The following is a 25,127-nucleotide window of genomic DNA, read 5'->3' on the forward strand; positions in this document are numbered from 1 at the left end:
CCACAATATGCAGAATTCTTTCTGCCAAGTCAGAGACCATATCCTTCGAAAGCAGAGTATTTGGTGTTCTTACTGCACATATTTCTTACATCTTTTACAGCAGAGTCACCCACAATCAGAGTTTGAGGCCCAGTCATTAGCTTTCCTGTAGCCTTTTACTTTCTGATTTACAATTCAATTCAAATTAGATTTATTGGCATGAATGTAACAACAACATTGCCAAAGCATCATATATACAACAGAAGAAAATCAGCCCCAAACATTTCATTAAACAAGTAATTGAAGTGTAAAGTAATCAAAGCGTATGTGTTTGTGTTACAAAAAAAAGAAAAAGAAAGACAAATTAAAAATTAAAATAAAATAAATAAACAAAACAGTAAGCGTGTGTGTTTTTGTTGAAAAATAAAAATATATTAAAAATAAAATAAATAAATAAAACAGTAAGCATGTGGGTGTTTGTGTGTGTGTGTTAAAAAATGTTTAAATAAAAATAAAACCGTAAGCGTGTGTGTTTGTGTGTTTGTTAAAAAAAAAAATATTAAAAATAAAATAAATAAATAATACATTAAGCATGTGTGTTTGTGTGTGTTTAAAAAACAAATAAATATATATATTAAAAATTAAATTAAATAAAATAAACAGTAAGTGTGTGTTAAAAAAATAAAAATATATAAAAAATAAAATTAAATAAATAAATGAAACAGTAACGTGTGTGTGATATATTAATAGACAAAAAAACAATTTATTGATTAAAAAATAATAAATAAATAAAAAGAAATCAGTATCAAATGTAAAAACAAAACAATTACTAAAATCAAATGATCAAAATAATAATAATTTGAAAATCTGTACAATTTTGTCAGTCTGAGGTTCCACTGGTTTTCCTCAATTCATGGCATGAGGAGACATATTTGCAGCAATTATTTCACATTTGGGCATTTCTCCCAGTAAATAGTGGAGTTTCTGTGTGTCTGATATGAATTCGAATTCGGGGTATATTTGGGAAATGTTTGCAAAGTGTTTTTGTCTTTGTGTTTTATTTTAGGGCATGAGGTTAGAAGTGCAGCTCTGTCTCTACCTGTCCCCTGTCACACTGGGAGCAGAGTCTCTCCTCTTGTGGTACCCAGCTCTGTCTGTGGCGACCGTTTTCTGTGGCCAGGCTGTGTTCACTCAGTCTGTATGTTGTCAAAATTTTTCTTAATTTGGGACATTTTATTGTACTCAGGTAATTTGCCAGTGTGAATTCTCTTTTTAGGGTCAGATAACATTGTAATTTACTTTGTGTTTTGGTGGTTTCAGCTCCTGGTATGTTAGGGTTTTGTGATGATATGTCTGGGGGTTAACTGATTTTAAGTGATTGTAAAATTTAAGTGATCTTTTCTGTATTTTTAGTAAGAGGGGGTATTGGCCGAGCTCTGCTCTGCACAGGTTATTTGGTGTTTTTTCTGCACCTGCAAGATGCTCTTACAGAACTCTGTATGGAAAGATTCTATGATTTTTGTCCCATTTGTCAAATTCATTATTAAGTTTTGGCCCCCAGATTTCGCTACCATATAGAATTATTGGTTCTAGTACAAATTGGAACGCCAGATTTCAATTGGAATATAGTTGTTAGAACTCCGAATGGGAAAGATCGGTGTTATTGAAAAGAACATTCATCATCATGGTTAGATATTTTTATTGAACAGGGCTTTGTTGTTCTCTAACAGGACTGCTGTGTCCACGTTACACACCAGGTCAATGTACATGACACAGATGAGCCGATGGCTGCAGCAGAGCTGTAGTTAGTTGTTGTAATCAGTAAACGATAATAAAATAATAACAATAGTGATGGATTACATTGCACTTTATTTTTGACACCCAAAGGGCTTCGGGGGAAACACCAGAGAAACTTTGAAACAAGTACACTGGGAGACAATAGAGTAATATTAAAATATATATACCTGTTCATATGCCGTTGTTGGAGTGTGAAGCTCGACGCAGGTATGTGCTGCTCGGCTTGCACCTCGTCCTCCCCGTCCTGCCTCTTCTTCCTCGGACCCCGGCAGCCCTCTGCTTCGCCTCGACCCTGGGCCGGTGTTCTGACGATCTATGCTGCCTTGTCGGAAAATGCTACCGTAGCGCAAATCGATAGCCTCTAACGAGTCGCGCTGGAAGTGGAACTCTTACAGTATTCTGACGTCTTCTGTTTTTTGATTTATATAATTTCAGGGGTAACATATTCTGATGAAATAATACTCCCACTACAGAATAATTTTATATTGCACACTACTCACTCCATGTGTACTGTAAGGAGATGGGGAGCATGTTGAAATACTATATTATGCCATTTTATTTAAGATATCAGGGGTTGCGTATTCTGATAAGACTAATAATGAATAATTATTTTGATATTGTTTTTGATCAGCCGCTGTCTCATGCCCAACAGCAAGGTTGCACAGATTTATGGGTGTGGAAACAGACCGCGCTTGTGGGTCATGCTCATGCGCAGAACCGCTAAGTAGCACATCGATAGGTAGCATAAATCGACAGAACACCGGTCCCGGTCCTGTCGCGGTTTGTGCTTGGCTCTGGAGTGCAGTCCTCATCAGAGACAATAATGCTGTCACAGTGGAAGCTCTAACATGCAAACAAGTCTAACACAAAATTCACGTTCGTGTAATGTAACTGATGGTAACGGGAAAATGTGTATCAGCCTGTTTTTAGCTTTGCCCAATGTTACCGCAGCTGTTAGCACAGCTACCTGTTGCTAACAGTTAGCTAGCCAGCTCATTACTGAATCAGTCAGTCTTTTTAAACCTATCCAATATCAACATGCTAGCTTGATAGTGAGTACTAACAACCGGTTAGTTGTTTATCTTCATAATGATAAAGTTAAATGTTTTCTTACCCTTGATATGAGCTGCTGCATCGCGCTGCTCTCCGCTCGTCACACTGTGCTCGTCCTCCGGCAGAGTCGGCAACGCGCGTTCCCGTGTTTTGGGGGCGTGGCTTTGAAAGGAGCCCAGAAGGGAGGGGGTGGGAGTTTCTCTATTGGATACTTTCAAAAATCCAGCTTTTCTTGCTAGTTTCTCTTACCTACCCTGCCTTTACGTGTCTTGCTGAGAAACACAATGGTAGATGTCACAGTTGGGGATTGGACCCGGGTCTCTCACACCAAAGGCATGTGTCTTATCCACCACTAAACGGCAGAATTTTGAAATATCGAGCCCCAGTGCCACACCCAAGCCTAAGACCCTTATCAGATAATAATTCGGCTGAAGTAGGGGTGAGCAGCGGTTGAAACGTACAGTTTTCTGATGGTATAAGCAGCATACTGACTAGTGCTGAGCAAGTAGCAACCTGCGAGTTTGAAAACAGAGCAGATAGGTGATTTTAGCATTATGTCCAAAATTAAACTACTAATAAGTCCATCTGCTGATCATGAAATTGGTTACTCAGGAGGCAATGTTATAACTGATCTGCAAGTCATGTATCTATTTAAGCAAATCATTTGGTAACTTTATGATGCGCTGATGATGAACCGGACCAGAGCTAAAATGCAAAAATGTACCCACTATATAAGGACCAACTAGAGGTCAGTGCCTGCACCTCAGTGTTTCATCTAACAACTTGGATACTTTTACAGTGTATTTTCTGTTCATGAAAGTTGATTGTAACATTTTGGTCACCTAAAAATGTCTGGTTCAGTGTTTCGGCTGTCCTAAAAGAAACTAAGGATCAGCTGGTTATTCTTTCCTGTAAGTTCTTTTAGTTTTAATCTTGTTTCCCACTAGCCAAATTTAACATCCTAATTAAAATCACAGCTAACGTGAATTACTGAAGCACCATACTAACAAACTTGCTAGTTCCACCTTCTCATCCAAATATGGTCACTTCTGGCTCCAAAAAAGCAAGATGGCGAGAGCCAAAATGCCAAACTATGGGCTTCACAATGGTAGTCCACAACCCAGTGGGTGGTGTCACGGTCGCTACGGCCTCTACATTGATACAGTCTATGGTGCTAACAGAGGGGGATCATGACTGACATTTTAGGTTAACACTTAATTTATATAATTTCCAACAACCATGTGTGCAGTATTTCCTGGTGATGGGGCAGTGGATAAGACACATGCCTATGGTGTGAGAGACCTGGGTTCAATTCCCCACTGTGACACGAACACCAATGTGTTCCTGAGCAAGACACCTAACCACTGGTTAGAGGCATGCAATGTCTGACATATAGTAATTGTAAGTTGCTTTGGATAAAAGCATCAGCTAAATGAATAAATGTATGTAATGTATGTATGCAGTTTGAAAGAACTGTTGCCATTTCCTGTAAATATGAGGAGATCAACATTTCTGTAAATAATATTCTGCCAGCAACATCAAATAGTTTTACAAGACATTCAGTATATCAGTAGGTATTTCAGTCTCAAAACAGAGCTTGATCATGTTGTGTGACATGCTTCAGCAAAAACAAATACTAATGGGATAGAAAGTTAGATGAACATTTAATATCCAGGAATTCACATCGACTGAACTGCAAGAGGATCCTGAAGTATGAAGGAAAGCTTAAGTCATATTTAAACATCTTGCTGTTTGTTAACTGTGTAAATGAACACATTGGCTTTTATGTTGTATTTCATCTGGCTGATCTGGCTGGTAACACCTCCATCTCATTTTGCAGCAGGAAAAACCCTGATATTCCCATCTATATAATGAAACTGAAACTTCCACATGGAGCTTCAGTTTCACTTTTATTGTGTAACCACTGCAGCTAGATGTGGGTGTGGTTTGGGCCATTTTAAAGAGGGCAGCAGCAGCCAGTCTGAACTCAGTGTCTTCACTTCATCTGCGATACTTCGTACTTTTCAACTCAAACATGACCAGCAACTATTACAACATGAGCAGCAACTTAGGTATGTTATGATACTGTATGATATGTATGGATGTTTTAAAGTGTAATTATTTGATGGTGATATTGAAGCGATCACAGCTAACTGTGATTCCACCGGCGTCGCCAGGTCATTTTCCCGAATGTTTGAATGTTTTGACTGAAGCACCGAATAGCTTAGAAACATTAAAAAAATCCGTATTAATATGCAATAATCCTCACGACGCAGCCTGTCTTGCAGGAGGCTACTCGCGATAATATTGCTACATTATGTTTGAAATTCACGTAACGTGACCACAGGATCCAGGATGCTTTCCTCCGGAGCGGCTGTGAGCTTAACTTTATCAGAGGTGCTGAAGTAAGCATTTGTATGGATGTGTAGTGAGATTTCTGTCTGATCACAAGTGTTTTCAGTTTCTGTTTTTCACCTCTGATGACCGCGATGAAGAGAAGTGCGCTCGTCTCATCCAGTACAGTGTCTTCCATATGACTCAATGTTCAGATTAAAGAATAAGATCTATTTTTCTCCAAGACATTTAGAAGTGGAATTGTACGTTTCTGGTAGAGTCCAGGAGTTTCTAACTGAATTAAAGTGAATTAATTTATCATTGAGGTGAAAAGGTGCTACATGCACATTTGAAGACTTTAGGCTACTTCAGTCGTGCTATACAGGAGAACCATATCTGACAGCAATACAGAATGCCTTTTTTATATTTTGAATTATCACCTGTCCCCTGAATTTAAATTGTTTAAATTGTTTTGGCTGTTGTTGTATTTACTTCTGTTTTATTTGATTTATTTGATCCCACATTTATTGTATAATTTAATTTAATTCAGCTAACAGCTTAATTTGCAATTGCATCCATATTTTGTTATATGCAGGGACAGTTTAGATTTAAAATGTACTGGTATAATGTGTTTTTCTAGGCTGCAGCGTTCATAATTTAGCAGTATTGATATTTGTGAATGTGCTGCACTCCTTCCACCACCAAGTGCTGCCTTTAAGTAAGTTGCGCCGGCTGACTATAGAGAACTGACATATATACTACTTTGTTTTTGTGCAAGTTAAACTACGTCCCAGTGTCTTCTCAATTCTCTGACTGCAACATACACATTTTACACAATTAGAAAATGAAATTCATATTTTAGCTTTATAATAACCATGCCTTTAATGTCTATGCTTACTTTCTTTGATTGGGAGACCCTTAGCACTTTTGCATTGTTATTTATATTCAGATAAATGTCTGTTTTATTAAAATATAATAAATTCATCACATCTTTGAAAAAGTAGAATAGATATAGCAGGTTACAGAAATTAGACTTAATGCAATCTGACTCCACTGTGGCATGATGTCCACATATGTGGACAGTTGGTTTTTGGTATATAAAAACTACATTTTAATTTATAAAACATAAACATGTTAATAACACTTTACGTACTACTTTTTTTTTTCTTTTCTTTTTTACCTTGATTGACCCCCTTGAATAAAAGTCTTTCACAGATATGCCTGAGGCATTTAGCACATGGCAATCCGAATCGGCTATCTTGAATTGATGAGGTCAATAAGCAATAAATATTTGGAAAACAAGAGAGTAACCACTGTTACAGTGTTGCTATCAATCAACCAACACTGTCCTCCAATGACTTGGAGGACATAACCATGATATATTAACCCAAAATGGAGTTAAAACAAGTGTCCACAAATGTGGACATGTGTGCATGAGAGGGGATATCCTGATGTATGCTCTTAATGTCACTCATTGTTCTACACAGGAAGCAACAGAACAAATGATGAGGAGCTGAGGATAGTGATTGTGGGGAAGACTGGAATTGGGAAGAGTGCCACTGGAAACACCATTCTGGGACGACAGTGCTTTGAATCAAAGTTCAGTGCAAAGTCTATGACTGTAGACTGTTCTAAGGGCAAAGCTGAGGTGGATGGGCAACAGGTTGCCGTCATTGACACCCCGGGCCTGTTTGACACCAGGGTTGGTATAGAAAAAACAACTACAGATATATGCCAGTGCATCTCTTACGCTTCTCCTGGACCCCATGTGTTCCTGGTGACCATCAGGCTGGGCAGATACACTGAAGAGGAACAGCAGACTGTGCAAATGATTCAAGAAATCTTTGGCCAGGCTGCAGACAGATACAGCATGGTTCTCTTTACTGGTGGTGACCTTCTTGAAGACACCACTGTTGAGGACTTCTTGAATGGCAGCCCAGAACTTCAAGAACTCGTGGGCAGATGTAACGGCCAGTACCATGTCTTCAACAACAAGGAGAAGAAGGATCGCTCTCAGGTCACTGAGCTGCTCCAGAAGATCAGAAATATAGTCCAGAAGAACGGAGGAAGCCACTACACCACCGAGATGTTCCAAGAGGCTGAGAGGGCAATCGAAGAGGAGAACAACGCATCCTGAAAGAGAAGGAAGATCAAATACAGAAAGAAAGGGAGGAACTTGAAAGGAAAATTCAGGACAAATATGAAAAAGAAATGGAGAAAATAAATGAGAAACTCCAGGCCGAGAGAGAGAGGGAGATGAAAGAGATAGAGGAGGAGACGAAGAGGGAGAGGAGATGAATGAGGAAAGAAAGAGGGAGAGGGAAGAGCTAGAAAGACAGAGAGAGAGAGAGCGTGAGGAGAGAAAAGGAGAAAAATGAGCTTACTGAACAGTATGAGAAAGACTTGAGAGAGGAAAGACAAAGTTGCAGTCCAGATGTGAAAAGGAGGCCAGGGAGGAAGCTGAGGGGTTAAATCCATTAGCTCATCTGGTAAATCATGTTGAAATTATAGCTGGAGCACTTCTACAATTTGTAAAGGCATTTAAGCGCTTGTTCAAGTGAGTGTTCCCAAATTCAGGCTGTTTAACTACAGAGGAACCATCCAGATGCTCCGACACAGGAACAAAGTATAAAATATAAAGAAAAATTTCATCCACAAAAATATAATCTCAATTTCTTTTTTCCCTCCATTATCTGAGTGAATGATGAAGCAAATTTTATTGTTGTTGTTGTTGAGTTGAGCTTTATACTGCAGGTTAGTAAGGCTAAGGAGATATTTAGTGCGTGTATCAACATTTGCCAATATAAAATGTTATATATATATATATCTCATTTACATTTTAAGATCATATCAGAACTCAAGCTAGGTTTTACATTAAATTACCTATTTATTTTAAGTTCTCATTTTTTTGTATTTTAAATCACTGCTCTTTGTTTTCTGCAGACTAATAGTAGAAAGAGATCTCATCTGAGTCAGTCTTCTGATAATTTATCTTTTGATAAGAAGTGGCGCCACCTAGTGGGTTCAGAATATAAACAGTATATATCATTTTCATTTCCTCACTCTGGTTTTCGTTAAGTATAATTTAATTTATTGTAACTGTAGCAGTTTGTCCTTCATTCCTTTATTTCATTGTTTATGTTTACATATGCCACTCAAGAACAACTATCTGTGTGCATGTGTAGTGGATGGCGATGGTACAGTGGATAACACACATGCCTTTGGGGTTTGATTCCCACTTTGACACATCCATCAATGTGTCCCTGAGCAAGACACTTAACCCCTAGTTGCTTCAGCGGCGTGCAACCTCTGGATAAAAGCATCAGCTAAAGGAATTAATGGAATGTACTAAAATGAACTAGTAATAAAGATGTCAAATTCAGACCAAACCTTTCTCAAAGTAATAATTAACTGTCCAATCAAGAGTTCACAGGTCACTGCTTTTTCAGGAACTTGGAGTCTTACACTGAACTAATGGCAAAATGTTTGTTCAAAGCACGGGACTGGGGCTCCTTATAAAAAAAGGACACCTTCCCTCCCCTTTAACATTTGCTACTCTTCATCCTGAGTTTGACACTATATACTTTATATCTAAGAGTATTTCTCACTTGTGTGTTTTAATTTCAACTGAAATGAAAATTAGTTTTGTCTGTTACATCTATTCTGTATATCACCACATTGTGTTGTCCTTTGAGAAATCAGAAGAAAAAAGGGAGAAATTTATATTTCATATTCTTTGTTTTCATGATGGCACATCCTAGTTTGGCATTCATTTGACAGCCAATCAAATCTGCATAAAGCCGTAACTATGTCTATCAATACGGACGAAAAGGAACATTTCTGACATTTTTATTGTATAAATTTATGCTAAACAAGTTATTTAAATATCTAAACATAATTTTTGACTGCACAAAGGATGACTAAACTGGATTCAGTTGGCAAAAACAGACTTTTTGATCATTTAAGTGCAATTTATACTTACCCCCTATACCCTACGCCGTCACCTACGGCGTAGCCTGATGTGCACCTCCTCAAAAATGTAACTACACGTTGAGTTGACGCGGACCTTAAGCTCTGTGATTGGTCGGCTGGGTAGCCTCACAATGCCTCCGAGCCGACAGGACGTGCCCGTGCTTTGAAGTAACTTTTACTAGCGGCCAAAACAGCGGCTGTAACACGGTGGATCGATATATTTGACCTTCACAACCCGAGCGAAATGACTATCAGAATGTGATCCATTCAGGTCAAGCTTTTGGAGGAGAAAAAAAGTTGTAGACACAACATTGACATATCATCGTTAGCAAACAGCTGCTAATTTAGGCTATACGCATCAAGTTATGGAGCAACATTAGCATTCGATTAAGTTGACAAAATAGTATTCACTCTTTTTTAGCTCTGTTATTTTTCTCTAACAAACTTCTGAGGGAAATATCTGGATGTATCTTACTATGTTAACCAGTTTGTCTCTAACTGTGTCGTTCTGCTGTTTGGCGCTCAGCCAGTAATGTACAATGGGTTTTTAAGAGAGTTTTTGCAGAACACATCTTCCTGATGCGGCTGCAGATTCAGGTGATAATTCTCTGTAGCTTCATACTATGAGGGACTTTCAAGATAGAAGATATAAGTAAGTAAATAAATCATTACAGATAATGCTAAGCCCTCTGTTTTATATTTGCTAGATTTGGACGGCAGAGGCGTTGTTACCACTGGGCATCCAGGTTTCACTTCCTGTCCATTTTGACTGTTTAAGCACCAAGCATCATCGATGTAAACACAGAGTCCGATTCCTCTTATCTGCCCGGAGCCTTGCGTTCTGACAGAACACGGTGCACCCGCTAAGTGCGCTGGGAGATGCCGAGTGGACACAGCTATGGCTCAAAAGGAAGGAAGATTTTTGGGTAATTTTGTTAATTGTAAATAGGTTCACTTTGTGCATGTGTGTGCGTATTTGTCATTGCTTCTGCCTCAGATCTTGAGGGATTTATGAACAATATCAAGTTCCCTCTGAAGACCTGAGTCTCTTCACTGGCTCTTAAAGCTTAATGCTCCCTGACTGGAGTGGCACAGCAAGAGCCACACACACTCTGCCACAGATAATGCTAAGAACAACCTCTCAATTCCAGCTCTTCTCCAACAATCACTCACAATAAGAATGAAAATGATCTGTGTTCTCATCTGTGGCACAGTGATGGAGAGGGAGAGGTGGAGGATGAAGAAGGTAAAGAAAGAGGTTTTGCGACCTTATGGCTGCCGGGTGCCTTGAAGTTGCACCATGCTTTAAAGTTCATTTAATATTCAACAACAAAAACAGATTTACTGCATAGGTTTGGAAGGCTGGAAATATCAAATCAAAATGTATCACGACCCAGACAAGCAGACGAAGGGACAGAGGATCATGTCTTACATGTTCAGGGTGCGTAAATATTGTTGACTTGTACCAATCCAACATCTGAAAACATTTCTATGGTTGAAACAAATAACAGCAGTAGTTACTAGTTATTCTTAGTCATCATATCAATACAAGCAGGCAGTTCTTGTGAAGAGACAAACATGATTAAGGAGAAAATATTATTACATTATAAATCCAAATTTTCAACATTTTCCACATGAGGTTGAGTTAGGCCTCTCTTTGCCTAATGGTGAACATTTTTTCTATTGTGTGAAATATTAAACAATGCCAGGGGTGAAAAAACAGAGCAAAAACTTATTTTACATCTAGTAATGCCTAAACAAGATGCTGAGTTTTACAAAAAGACAAAATTGAGTGGTTTTCCAAAAAATTAATAAAAATACAAGCGGACAAATACAGAAAAGAAGTTAACCTTTTTAATTAGTAACCATGAATGTTACCTTTAACAACTTTTATGAAAGTTATTTATTAAATCTTCATTATGAACCTAAAAACTTTACAAATAATGACCTACATTACATGTTAGCATATTATTTGGGTCACGTAAGTAACTTGAGCCAACTAAAGCACAAAATCACAATATATTTCACTGCTTTGCAGTAGTTTATGGCCCCATAGCCCCCTCCCATTCAGGTAATACACATAACTGCTCAGGGTACCGTTTCACAAATGTAGTCCCAAGGAAAACACAAGATAATTCAGTTTCACTTGGATCCAGTGATATGTGCACAAGCATCATTAGCTGACAGCTAACAGTACCTCAACAGCTGCATGCTGCTTCCACAGATGTGGAACGGATCTAAAAATAAGGCAGAGAAAAAATCAGTGTGTTTTCTTCAACCACTTAGGAAGCTAAAAAGGCACAACCTGTGCGCTAGGACGGGTTTCCAGACGGACCCTCTCCCTAAAACAGAAACAATAAAGGATGATTGGCATACAACAGCACAATCTGTTCTAAGTGATTGAAGATGTTGATGATGATTTGAAGTGTAATCGTTTTTAGGTATAATAAAGTTTCAGAAGACAGTCTTCACAATAACCAAAAACTAATATTATAGGTCTGTAAAGGTGTACGTTATTACAGCAGAGCTTTTAGCTAACTGCTAACATCACCATGCAACATGCTCAGAATGACAATGCTAACATGCCGATGTTAACATGTTAGCATTCTAACACCTGCTTAATAGCACTAAACAAGTACAGTTAGTCAGGTCTTTGGTCATAAACTGAAGTAGTGGACAAATTAAGAAATTAAGTAAAGTTGAGGGGGACATACCTTTGGTGTGTACGAAATTTCATGGCAATCCTTCTACTAGTTGTCAAGACATTTCAGTCTAAAGTACAAATGTAAACTTCATGGTGGTGTCAAAGGAAAGGTCAGAGCACCAAAGTCAGTAGGATTCATCCTAGGCTTAGGCAGTATCACGATATTAGTACCAGAGTATTTAGAAATTCCAACAGTGTGACTTTCAATACCATCGAAAATACAGGCGCTCCTCTTACTATTAAAGTGTTACTGAGCTGATGTATTGTAATGTAGGCCCTCAACATAGTCAAGCAACGCTCCGTGAATCTGCTTGGCATCATCTTTAACGTGACAATGGGATAACCCTCCTCACTTTTTCAGTAGTTTAACATAAACACGGGAGCTTTAGCTGCAGCTTTTATCTGCTGACAAACTGTAACCTACACTGTATATTTACTGCTAAACTTCACTGGTCACCCTTTCCTGTTCTCCGCTGCATTTACCTGCAGCTTACGCTCTTTCGCTCAATAACATTCACTATACACAGAAAAAACATATCAAATGTAGCCCACACTATGTAACATTCATGTAAATCGAATTATGTTTATCACATAAGGCTTGCTTCCTGTTGCCAGAAGGTGGTGCTAAGACTATGACTCAGTAGTGGCACGTCACATATGGGGCCGACTGGACAACGTACAGTCCAACGTCATTACCTGTGCTTTCCTCCTGTGCAGGTTAACCAGAAAATTGTTTCCTCTCACATTTTATTATTACTATTATTATTACTATTATTGTTTATGCCATATATAGACTGTTTTTTTTATACCTTAACCTTTCCTTCTCCTGTACTCCTTATGTTAGTCCGTCCACATTTACTAGGGTTTAGGTCAGAGCTGTGAGATTGTTTAGTGTTTTCCCCCTCTTGTTGTTCGTCTCCTCTCCTTGAATGTTTATTCAAGGCCGGGAGAGGATCTCTGTTCCCCAAAACATAGGAACCTACACTGTGTAAACGATTATGCAACCCTTTGCTCTGGGCCAGACGCTCAAGCTGCCCTAGGCGGCAGGTCTCTGGACAGCTGTATATGTGTTTTAGTACTTCTCTGTTTCTAAAAAGCAATATACTATTTCCATGACAGCCAACTTCCTGTTGAGTTTAGGACAGGGCATCAGGATGCTGAAAATGTTACATGGACCTAAACATTTTTGCACATCTAGGTGAAATGATGAGGGCAACTTCATTGAAATTTTGAAATTTATTAGGGGGCGCCCGTACCACACCAAAGCCTGACCCTTTCAGATAATAAGTAACTGTCACCAGCTCTGTAGCAAAATACAGTATATTTACTTTCACAAAGGTCACGCTCAACAGCCTTACTCTAGACACCAGACTGAACATTATGTTCTGTTTATATAGGCTACTACAAATGTAGTTTCACTTCTGTCCCAGGCGTGCAGCATTTCCTGCAGTTTAAATTTTTTTTTCTGAAAATGGTGGAAGGAGGGGTGAGCAGCCATTGGAAGTGTGGCATTATCTGAAGGCACAAACAACATACTGATGAGTGCTGACCAAACAGCAACCTCTGGGTCTGAAAAGTGAAGACAATGGGGAAATGCATTCTTTCTGCATTTACATTACATTTACTCATTTGGCAGATGCTTTTATCCAAAGCGACTTACATTTGAGGAACAACATACAAGCATCAACAAAGCATCAATACAGCAAGAGATCTATGGGTGACAATCAGAGATGGGGACGCGAGTTTGAGTCTTGGACTTAAGTCGCACACACAGTGACTTCAGACTTAACTTGAGACTTGTCCTCAAAAGACAACAAACATGTTGACCGCAAGGCAGCTGCTGTGTAATTCATCATAAGCTTCGGCTTCAACTTCATACAAGACCCAAACAAAAGAAGCGCTGAATGCACAGTAGGTTAGTAACCTGATAGTTTAGTAAACATGTTTGGCTCAGCATTGGCCATTAACATTAGTTTGCTTCTTGCTTTAGCTACGACCTACAAGAGGTTAACTCCCGACTGTCGTTTGTTATGAAAAGATGAATGAACGTTTGTTTACTTGCCAAACTTGTGGTGGTCGATTAGTGTAATCATTCACGTCCCGCTGGCTGCCATCATGTCAACTGCTGTAAACAGGTTACAGGTTTATTGTTTTTCATGCAACATTACAGTTTTATTTAGTTAATGTTACACAGCTTTGAGAGTCTGAGGGATGTGTTGACTTACAGTAGTTTATAAGCTGTCATTAGTTGTACACGCATTGCACATTAGGCTACATGGTTATACTCTGTAAGTGAAAAACAAGTTACAGTTACAGAATTCCTTATAGCAATGCAGTGTTATAAGGTACTTGGATGGAACGCAGCAGGTGATACAGCACTTGATACTTGACTTGGACTCTAGCTGAGAGACTTGGAAGCATCTCTGGTGACAATACATTCTAGTAAGAGTAGCAATAAATACTAGTAAGAGCTAATTGCACATATGGCATAAATGGAGTAAATACCTAGGGAAAGTAGTAAGAGTTAACAAAATTGGACAATCAATACAAGAGAATTGTAAGGGGAAAGAAGAAGAAGAGCACAGGAACTGTATGTTAGAGGTTAGGGGTTAGAGGTGTTATAAGAGAGAAAGTGTTCTCAGAAGAGATGTGTTTGCAGGGGTTAAGTTAGAGAGGGACGCCCCTGCCCTGATGGCATGCTTGTTCCACCATTGTGGCGTTACAGATAAGAACAGCCGGGACTGAAATTGCTTTGTGTGTAGGAATGGCACAGCCAGGCGGCGTACGTTGGAGGAGCGCAGTAAGCTTGTATTATTAAATTTACATTACATTTATTCATTTAGCTAACGCTTTTATCCAAAGCGACTTACAATTGCTATTTATGTCAGAGGTCGCACACCTCTGGAGTAACTAGAGGTTAAGTGTCTTGCTCAGGAACATTGGTGGACGTGTCAAAGTTCGGAGTTGAACCTGGGTCTCTCACACCAAAGGCATGTGTCTTATTCTCCTTCGCCATCACCACCCACCTTTTTATGGAGTTTAGGTAGAAGGGTGCAGACCCAGTAGTCACTCTGCATGCAAGCATTAGTGACTTGAATTTGGTTCGGGAGGCCATGGGTGGCCAGTGGAGGTAGCTGAGTAATGGAGGGACATGAGTCATTTTGGGCTGATCAAAAACCAGACGCACTGCTGCATTCTGAACCATTTAGGGGTAGGGGTTTCAACCCGGAAGACCCACTAGGAGGGCATTGCAATTTTCGAGCCAAGAGATAACCATTGCCTGTACCAGAAGCTAGGTGGCGTACTGAGTAAGGCAGGGCCTGATTTTGTTGTATAGAGCAAAGCGGCACGACCGAGAGACAGCAGCAACATGGTCTAAAAAGGACAAAAAGGTAATTAATAATGTCCACCCTGGTTGGAATGATGGTTGAGAAGTCAATTTGTACTTTAATGTTATGGTGGATAGATTGCTTGGCTAGAATGACCAAGATTTCAGTCTTAGAGAGGTTTAGTTGAAGGTGGCAAGCCTTCATCTATGCAGATAAATCCGAGAGATGGTGGTCTCGTCTGGCGGGAAGGACAGGTAGAAATCTGATGAATTATAATGACATACTAAGTAATTGTCATGACTGTACGTTAATTTTTGACTTTTGTAGAGTTTTCCATATTTATTTTCCATAAAAATGGAAAACAAGTCTCAAAGTTTACTCTGTGCAGAGCAATGTTCTACACAGGTAGTACACTGAGTACTATTATAGTACACAAACTTAGATTTTGGATGTTACTGCATACATTGGCATTTTAATTAGATAAATTGTTTTTAAACTACTCCTCAAAAACGTCAATTACAAACTTAAGGTGTTATGTTACAAAAAACGTTTAACAAATACAATATTTTGATAAATCAGTTTATAATAATTGGCTCTCATGGTGCTTATGGTGGAGAATTATTCAGACAAAGCATCTCTTGTTCTCTCGATAGTTATATTGATTCAAAAAGTTTAAAGACTATATTGTGCTTTGAATATATTCCCATTCATATCCCAAATATATATTTTTAAATCGTTCTGTAACCCAAACAACTACGTCCACTGGAAACACCATTCTGGGACGACAGTGCTTTGAATCAAAGTTCAGTGCAAAGTCTATGACTGTTGACTTTTCTAAGGCAAAGCTGAGGTGGATGGGCAACAGGTTGCCGTCATTGACACCCCGGGCCTGTTTGACACCAGGTTTGGCATAAATAAAACAACTAAAGATATGAGGCAGTGCATCTCTTTTGCTCTTCCTGGACCCCACGTGTTCCTGGTGGTCATCAGGCTGGACAGATACACTGAAGAGGAGAAACAGACAAAGGATTCAAGAAATCTTTGGCTGGCCTGCAGACAGATACAGCATGGTTCTCTTTACCGGTGGTGACCTTTTAGAAAACACTATTGAGGAGTTCTTGGATGAAAGCTCAGACCTTCAAGAACTAGTGGCCAGATGTAAGGGCCAGTACCATGTCTTCAACAACAAGGAGAAGAAGAATCGCTCTCAGGTCACTGAGCTGCTCCAGAAGATCAGAAATATAGTCCAGAGGAACGGAGGAAGCCACTACACCACAAGATGTTCCAAGAGGCCGAGAGGGCACTTGAAGAGGAGAAACAACGCATCCTGAAAGAGAAGGAAGAGAAATTACAGAAAGAAAGAAAGGAACTTCAGGAAGAATATGAAAAAGAAATAAAGAAAATATATGAGCAACTCCATGCTGAGAGAGAGAGGGAGATGAAAGAGAGAGAGGAGGAAAGAAGGAGGGTAATTGAGAGGATGGAGAGGAGAAGAGGAGGATGAGGGAGGAAAGAGAAGCAGAAAGGAAAAGAGAGGAAGAGGAAAGAGAGAGGGAGATGGCAAATATAAAAAAACGTTTAGAGGAACAGCGTGAAAGAGAACTGGAGGAGGAAAGAGAAAGGTTGAGATGGGAAGCTCAGCAGCAAGCTGAGACAGACGATAATTGTACCATTCTCTGATTTGATTTTCCTTTTATTCTTTTTATTTGTGTTCTACCACAAAGATTTTTTTGGTCTGAGAAGTATTCTATCTGCAGAGCAGTGTACTACATGAACTCAATTTTGGACGTTACTGTACGAATAAGCATGAATAAGATAATTAATTGATTGCTGGGTTATGTGACAAACTATGTCTTGATAAATTAATGTAGAATAATTGGTTGTCATGGTGATTATGGTGGGACTTTATTCAGAGCCAAAGCATCTCTTGTTCTCTTGCTAGATATATTGATTCACAATGTTTAAAGACTGTATGTTGTTTTTTGAATATATTCACATGTATTTCAATTAACATATTAAATCACTATCACTACCTTTATTATTCAAACTGCATAAAAGATGTTGAGTACCCTGAAAACCTTTAACCAAATGTATATAAATCTGGACTCATTTTATCCATCCTGTTTCACTTTCATATCATAGGAGAGGCAGTGCACAGAATGGTGAGCTTAAAAGAACTGCTGCCATTTCTTGTAAATGGTGAGGGAGGGGAGCAAAGTTTACAGCTTACAGTGTACAAAGGGATTTCCGGGAAACTAAGCAGGCATGCATAAAGAAGTCGGATAAACATATCATAAGCATGACACTGGATACGATCTATGATACAGGCTGCAATTATTATGAAAGTAAAAGCAAAAGCTCTGATAAACATGCCAGCGTGTGGCCATCAGGAAAACCTTTTTTTCTTTACAGACGTTTCACATATAACTGGGACATGTACTAAGTAATTATCATCACAGTATGAATGGTAAATGATTGACTTTTGTCTTAATGGTAGAGATGTCCCACCTGAGGTCTGGGACTGTATTTGATTTAATGTTGAACAGGGTGCCTTTATGTTTCTTTATAAAATATGATTTAACATGATAATTGTCATTTTCTTCAATCATATCATCATTAACACTCTTAAAATATGTGGCTTGTAAAAAGTGTTTGCTTGAGCCAATTGAAGGTACCACCTCTGCCTCATTTAGAGCCAGAAAACCCCTGACAGTCCCATCGATATTTCAAACCAAAATATCCTCATGCGGCTTCAGATTCCCTTTCACTTTCAGTTTCACTTTATAACCAGTGCAGCTACTGATGGGTGTGGTTTGGGCCATTTTAAAAGGAGCTGCAGCAGATCTCTGTGTCTTCACTTCAACTGCAGTACTTTGTACTCTTTAACTCAAACATGAGCAGCAAGTATTACAACCCAAACATGATCAGCAACTTAGGTAAGTTATGATACTGTATCCATGTTTTAAAGTGCAATTACTTTATGGTTATATAACAGTGATCATGCCTAAATCCAATTTTATGTAACACTAATGTACTGTAGCTCCTATAGACAATTAAATCAACAGACTAACATTGGGTAGACTGCAAAGATATATGTCTTATTTAACTTTTGTTCCAAGGTGTTAATCTGACTACAAATTCTGGAGTACTTTTATACAATTCTAAGATTATTTAGTTAAAAATAACAATTTCTCAGTCTCTAGGAAAATGTTAAGTATTGTTGCATTTTTGAGATGAATGCCATTTTGTTCTGAAGAATCTTGAGTCCTCTTTTGAAGGAAGGTTCAGAATATGTGCTTTTAACTCAGCTATGTTATCAGTTTTTCTCTAGTGTATTGGGCGACATCACAGAAACTAACGGTTATATTGTCATCATCATTATTTTGTTAAGGAAAAGATTTATTTTCAAAATCTAAGAAATCTTTAAACAAATATCAGTCTGGATGAGAAGCCCCTCACTGCAGTGTGCAGTGTGCTCAAACACTGCTCAATGTAGCTCCCTAGTTTGTCCACGTGAGGCTGATGTAGAATATAACAAAGGTAAATGAAAGAAAATGTTGGATACAAAGGAAGTTACATCTTCTAAGATCTTAATCCAATACCTGCTTGGATATAAATACAAAGTGATACTGTTATTATGCATAATTTACTTTGTGATGTTCATGTTCGACCACTGCAGTGGTATATTTTCATATAAACAACTACAGCACCAATGACCTATAAACCCAGATGTAGATGTACAGTCTTGAAGTGGACGCACCGGTGTTACACCGGTACTCTCCTCTGCCCTGTCCATATCAGGTTCTCTGGGCACTACGTGACGCTTACCGGTTCTTGTTCTCTCCTGCCTGCTAAACTCTCTCGGCAGAGAGAGACGAGGGAGAAGAGAAGCTCGGGTGCCTTTCAAGCAACCGTTTGCTGACTGTAGCTCGTCAGTGTCACTTTTCGTGAGCCGACCAATCACAGCGTGGATGGGGCGGGACATTCAAAAATATTGGCAGATAGGCGTCATTTACACTGGGGACGCTGGGGACATGTCAGAATCAGAATGTCTCCATCACTTTTTGAAAGCTTTTGTTAAAATGTTATGAAAAACAGCTTACAACAAGAAATGTTAAATAACAAATGAAACAATGCACAATAATAAAACATGCAATGCAATTGAAATATAGAAACAAATGTGCATTGTCCAAAAGCTGATTACTGCATTATATTCCATTAGGCCTATATTTGTATATTTTAAATTGTGACCTGCCACCTTAATTTAGTTTCCCTTCATATAAATAAACACATTTCCACCATAAATTGGTGCAGAACATGTCTCCAGAATGCAGGAAATTAAGTGTTTGGGGAGTACTGGCACCTTTTTTTCTACTTCAAGCACTGTGTACAGTAATCCGATCTGTTTGACTGTTGATGTTCTGTGTTTCTTCACTGTGATTTATTCTGTCTCTGAATGTGTATCGTTGATGCTGACGCCATTAAGTACATAATGAGCCTACATGGCGAGGTCATTTGATACTTAGAATGTTAATTGTTTTTCATATTTGCTACTGTTTGATTTGATTTACTTGATCCCTTGAATTTATGCTTTTGTTCACGACTGATACGTTGGACATCAACGTCAAATGAACAACACCAAAAAAATAATTATAAATAGAAGGGAGCTGCTCCTAAAATTGCACACTGCACTGAGGGGGGCCTGGTCTGGACAGATGGTTTCCACCATGCAGTTTCACTTTCAGCTGACAGAGGGCAAGGCAAGGCAAGGCAAGTTTATTTGTATAGCATAATTTAACAACAAGGTAATTTTAAAAAAATCTTTACATAAAACATAAAAGCAACAGGGAAATATGTTAAAGTTCAACATAAAACATAATAAAAGTTACAGTGTTACAATCAGGGTTAAAAGAGTTAAATGGAAAATAATAAAAAGCTAAAAACAAAGAAAAAGAAAACAGGACAGTAAAAGTTACAGTGCAAGTGTAAATTATCACTAAAAAGAAAAATCTTAAATATCTAATTAAAAGTCATAATTTAAAAGAACTGACTGTTTCAGCAGACCTGCAGTTATCTGGGAGTTTGTTCCAAATATATGGAGCATAATAACTGAACGCTGCTTCTCCTTGTTTAGTTTTGACTCTGGGGACAGAAAGCAGACCTGCCCCAGACAACCTGAGAGGTCTGGATGGTTCGTAACAAAGCAGAAGATCGGAAATGTATTTGGCCCTAAACCATTTAGTGCTTTATAAACTAACAGCAGGATTTTGAAATCAATTCTTTGACATACAGGAAGCCAATGTAAAGACCTCAGAACTGGAGTGATGTGATCCACCTTTTTGGTCTTAGTGAGGACTTGAGCAGCAGCGTTCTGAATCAGCTGCAGCTGTCTGATGGATTTCTTAGGGAGCCCTGTAAGGACGCTGTTACAGTAGTCAAGTCGACTGAAGATAAATGCATGGATAAGCTTTTCCAGGTCCTGCTGAGACATAAGTCCTTTAATCCTTGATATATTCTTCAGGTGATAGTAGGCTGACTTTGTAATTGTGTTAATATGGCTCCTCAAATTCAGGTCTGAGTCCATGACTACATCAAGATTTCTGGCTTGATTTGTGGTTCTTAACGTTGCAGATTGAAGTCGAGCACTGACTTTCAATTGTTCCTCCCTGGCTCCAAAAACAATAACTTCAGTTTTATCCTTGTTTAATTGAAGAAAATTCTGGTACATCCAATAGTTGACCTGCTCAATACAGTTACTCAGCGCCTGTATGGGATCATAGTCCCCTGGTGAAATGGTTATGTAAATCTGTGTGTCATCTGCATAATTATGGTAACATATTTTGTTGTTTTTCATAATCTGAGCCAATGGAAGCATGTAAATGTTAAACAAAAAGGTCCCAGAATGGAGCCTCAGGGAACTCCACATGTCATTTTTGTCAGCTCACTACATAAGTAGTCCCTGTCCTTTAAGTAGGATTCAAACCAGTTTAGTACTGTGCCAGAAAGTCCAACCCAGTTTTCAAGCCTGTCTAGTAATATGTTGTGGTTGACTGTGTCGAAAGCAGCACTTAGATCCAATAATACCAAGACTGAAATTTTGCCACTGTCAGTGTTCAAATGGATGTCATTGAAGACCTTAATAACAGCTGTCTCAGTGCTGTGGTGCGGTCGAAATCCTGATTGGAAGACATCAAAACAGTTATTTAGTGCCAAGAGAGCACTAAGTTGTTGAAAAACAGCTTTTTCAATGATTTTACTTAAAAACGGCAGATTTTATATGGGCCTATAATTGCTCATTAGTGAACTGCCTAGATAGCTCTTTTTTAAGAGTGGCTTAATGACTAGTTTTCAGGGCCTGTGGAACAAAACCTGAGTGGAGAGGCATGTTGACAATTTGTAGTAGATCTGAGGCCATGCATTTAGACACATTTTTACAAAACATGATGGCAGAATATCAAGGCAGCATGAGGAGGATTTCAGATGTTGTATTATGGCCTCCAGATTTTTATGGTTAATAGAATCAAATTGTCTCATGCTATATGAATTGTTTTTAAGTGGACAAAGGGACAAGACATATCCTGTTACTGACATGGAGGCACTGATTGCTTGTCTAATTGTTTGAATTGCATATCCACTGAGTGTTTTCAGTGATGTGCCGTTTTGTGATCACCTCTGTTTGTACATTTGTGTGCACGCAGATAGCACTCTCAAAGAAAACACAGGAATGATCAGAGAGAGCAACATCAGTCACCACAACCGGAAATGTCCTTGGAGATGACCAAGTCCAAAGTGTGCCCCTTATTGTGCGTGGGCCTCGTCACGTGTTGAGTCAGTCCATAATTACCAAGAACACAACACAGTTCTTTAGTCCCTCTTTCCTGGGGGTTGTCAACATAGTTGTTAAAATCAACAATAACCACACAGTCAAAGTCAATACAGATTATAGACAGCAGTTCACCAAAGTCAGTAAAAAAGTTTGCACAGTATTTGGGGGGCCTGTAGATATTTAGAAAAATAGCTTGAGAAGAGGAATTCAGCTGAAGAGCCACATATTCAAAAGAAGCAAAATTTTGGCATTGGAGGGAGTCATTAAACAAAATGGCAATTCCACCTCCTCTCTTATGCACTCTAGCTTCACTCATAAAACTGAAGCTGGGAGGGGTAGACTCGATAAGGACAGCTGCACTGTTATCTTGGTCCAACCAAGTTTCAGTTAAAAACATGAAATTAAGATTGTGAATGATTATAAAATCATTGATTAAAATGTTTTTCTTGCCAAAGACCTAACGTTTAACAAAGCTAACTTTAGTGTGTTAAAAACATTATCTGGCCCACTTTTTCGACAGGCTGCAGCTGATGAGGAATTAATACAAATTTGCAGGATATGTTGAGTGCTTCCTGTTTTCACATTCACCATGCTTTTTCTGTTACCTGTCAAGACAGGGATGGAGAAGACTACCAGCACACTGAGCCCCGGATTGTCCTGGGAAGAGTCATGAGTGCTATTTTCCTTGTAGCCTGGACCCAGCACATATCAGACAGAGCTTACTGGGCTTTTTCGCCGTTGCGGAGCGGGAAGGCGGGTTGTGCGCTGTATTTGTGACACATGTGTCAAACCTGGAGGACTTAGAACCAGTGGTGGAGGTGGATGGTGAGGGGGGTTTAGGGTAGAGAAAATGGGAGTGGAGCGAGGGAAGGTGCGGGGAGTAAATTTGGTCCCAGCTCTAACCAGGTCTTCCATGTGATCAGTGAAGTCAAACAGGGGGGAGAGGGGAGAAAGTGTGTCTGAAGGTGGGGATTGGGGGGGTAGAGATGTTGAATCCTCACTGTTGGTTTTCACTGAGAGAGGTGGAGACTCTTCCTCTTGGCTCAGATGTCTCCCGTGATCAGAGCTCTCTTCCAGTGGGGGTTGGGTTGGCTCTCCTTCAAGGTTTCTGGTGTTGTGTCATGTCTTCTTCTTGTTTTGATTCCTCTTGTCTCTTGTCCTTGGCAGAGGGAACAGATGAGTGACTCAGAAAGTAAAACAGGTTGGAGCTAAACAATTTTACTCCTGACTTGTTAAGGCGAAGTCCATCTGCCTTAAAAAGATGTCTGCGGTCCCACAGAAAGTAAAAGTTTTCGATGAAATGCACTGAATGGACAGTACACGCCGTTAAGAGCCACGTATTCAAAGCCATCAATCTGCTGAATCTCTCAGCTCCTCTTTGGATTGGCGGTACAGGGCCACTGATAAACACCTCAGCATTCAAAGAGCTGACCGTGTTCAACAGATTATTAAAGTCCTCTTTCAACACTTCAGACTGTTGATTCACAACATCATTGGCCCCGATGTGCAGTATGATGTTTTTCACAGTAGGATGTTCAGCCACGATATGCAGATTCTTTCTGCGAAGTCAGACACCGTATCCTTCGGAAAGCAGAGTACTTTGGTGTTCTTACTGCAAATGCTTCTTACATCATTTACAGCAGCGTCACCCACAGTCAGAGTTTGAGGCCCAGTCGTTAGCTTTCCCTGCAGCCTTTTACTTTCTAATTTACTCTCAGTCCTTACCCTTCTGTGTGAGGATGGGATGTTATCCAGGTCATCAGACGGAGATCCAGGGTCCTGCAATAGTGGTGAAAATCTGTTCTGCTGTTGCACACTCGGTTGTTGGGAAGGTTTGTTGCTAATTCTCCATTTCGCAGCTGTCCACGGCTGTGTCCTACCAAGAACAGGGGCTGAAGAGGCGCTCTGCCTGGATGATAATGCAGTCCAGCCAGTCGCATCACAAATCTCAGGGCGCTGGTTTCTGCCTGTTACTCGTCCTTCCATTTCCCACGGAAATGATTTACTCTTAGGCTTTGCACCAAGAGCGTTCCAGGGAGGACTCCCACTTTTAGATTTATTACCCAGTACACAGGCCTACTGCTTCTTGGTATTCTTGTTGGTGCTAATTAGCCGTGTGTTAGCATGCTCTTGTCCACTGTTTTGGGTCCATGGTAAAGTGGTGTCATTCCCACATAGTCCATTCACTTCCACATTTACATCTAACCTGTGGATCATTAATTTTGGATCATTAATTTTCTGTAGAAGTTTGTAGAAGTCGTCTGTGGAGAAGGGTGGCATCTTGTTGCTAATTAGCATTAGCTATAGCTCCAGTCACTGCAGTACAGGCTAGTGCTATTGATAGGCTGCACTTGCGTAGCAATAAGATCATAAAGATTTTAAAGTATGGCAATAGCCTACTTTATCTGACAGTCCCAGTGATTTAAAAGTATCCAAGAGCTGCTGATTTCTAGCAGGAAAAAAAGAGAGTTTAAGCAAAAGAATGCAAGGAGAGGCAAGAGCAAGCAGCAAAGCGTCTGCACTGTCAGAAAGAGGGGGCAGTTTAAAGTTGCATTATTTACAACCTTATAAAGATTCGTATTCATTGTCACTCATTCTTCTACACAGGAAGCACCAGAACAAATGATGAGGAGCTGAGGATAGTGATGGTGGGGAAGACTGGAATTGGGAAGAGTGCCACTGGAAACACCATTCTGGACGACAGTGCTTTGAGTCAAAGTTCAGTGCAAAGTCTATGACTGTAGACTGTTCTAAGGGCAAAGCTGAGGTGGATGGGCAACAGGTTGCCGTCATTGACACCCCGGGCCTGTTTGACACCAGGTTTGGCATGAATAAAACAACTCAAGATATATGCCAGTGCATCTCTTACGCTTCTCCTGGACCCCATGTGTTCCTGGTGGTCATCAGGTTGGGCAGATACACTGAAGAGGAGAAACAGACGGTGCAAAGGATTCAAGAAATCTTTGGCCAGGCTGCAGACAGATACAGCATGGTTCTCTTTACCGGTGGTGACCTTCTTGAAGACACCACTATTGAGGACTTCTTGAATGGCAGCCCAGAACTTCAAGAACTCGTGGGCAGATGTAACGGCCAGTACCATGTCTTCAACAACAAGGAGAAGAAGGATCGCTCT

General features: G+C 39.5%; 1 pseudogene; it reads left to right on the top strand.

Annotated features, from left to right (window-relative positions):
• The first annotated feature begins 4,852 nt into the window (after positions 1-4,852).
• On the top strand, positions 4,853-25,124 carry LOC119894699 (annotated as a pseudogene).
• Positions 25,125-25,127: the final 3 nt, after the last annotated feature.

This window comes from Micropterus salmoides, unplaced genomic scaffold (genome assembly GCF_014851395.1).
Source record: "Micropterus salmoides isolate LMB-PRFRI ecotype aquatic unplaced genomic scaffold, ASM1485139v1 Ms_hic_scaffold_851, whole genome shotgun sequence".
NCBI lineage: Eukaryota > Metazoa > Chordata > Actinopteri > Centrarchiformes > Centrarchidae > Micropterus > Micropterus salmoides.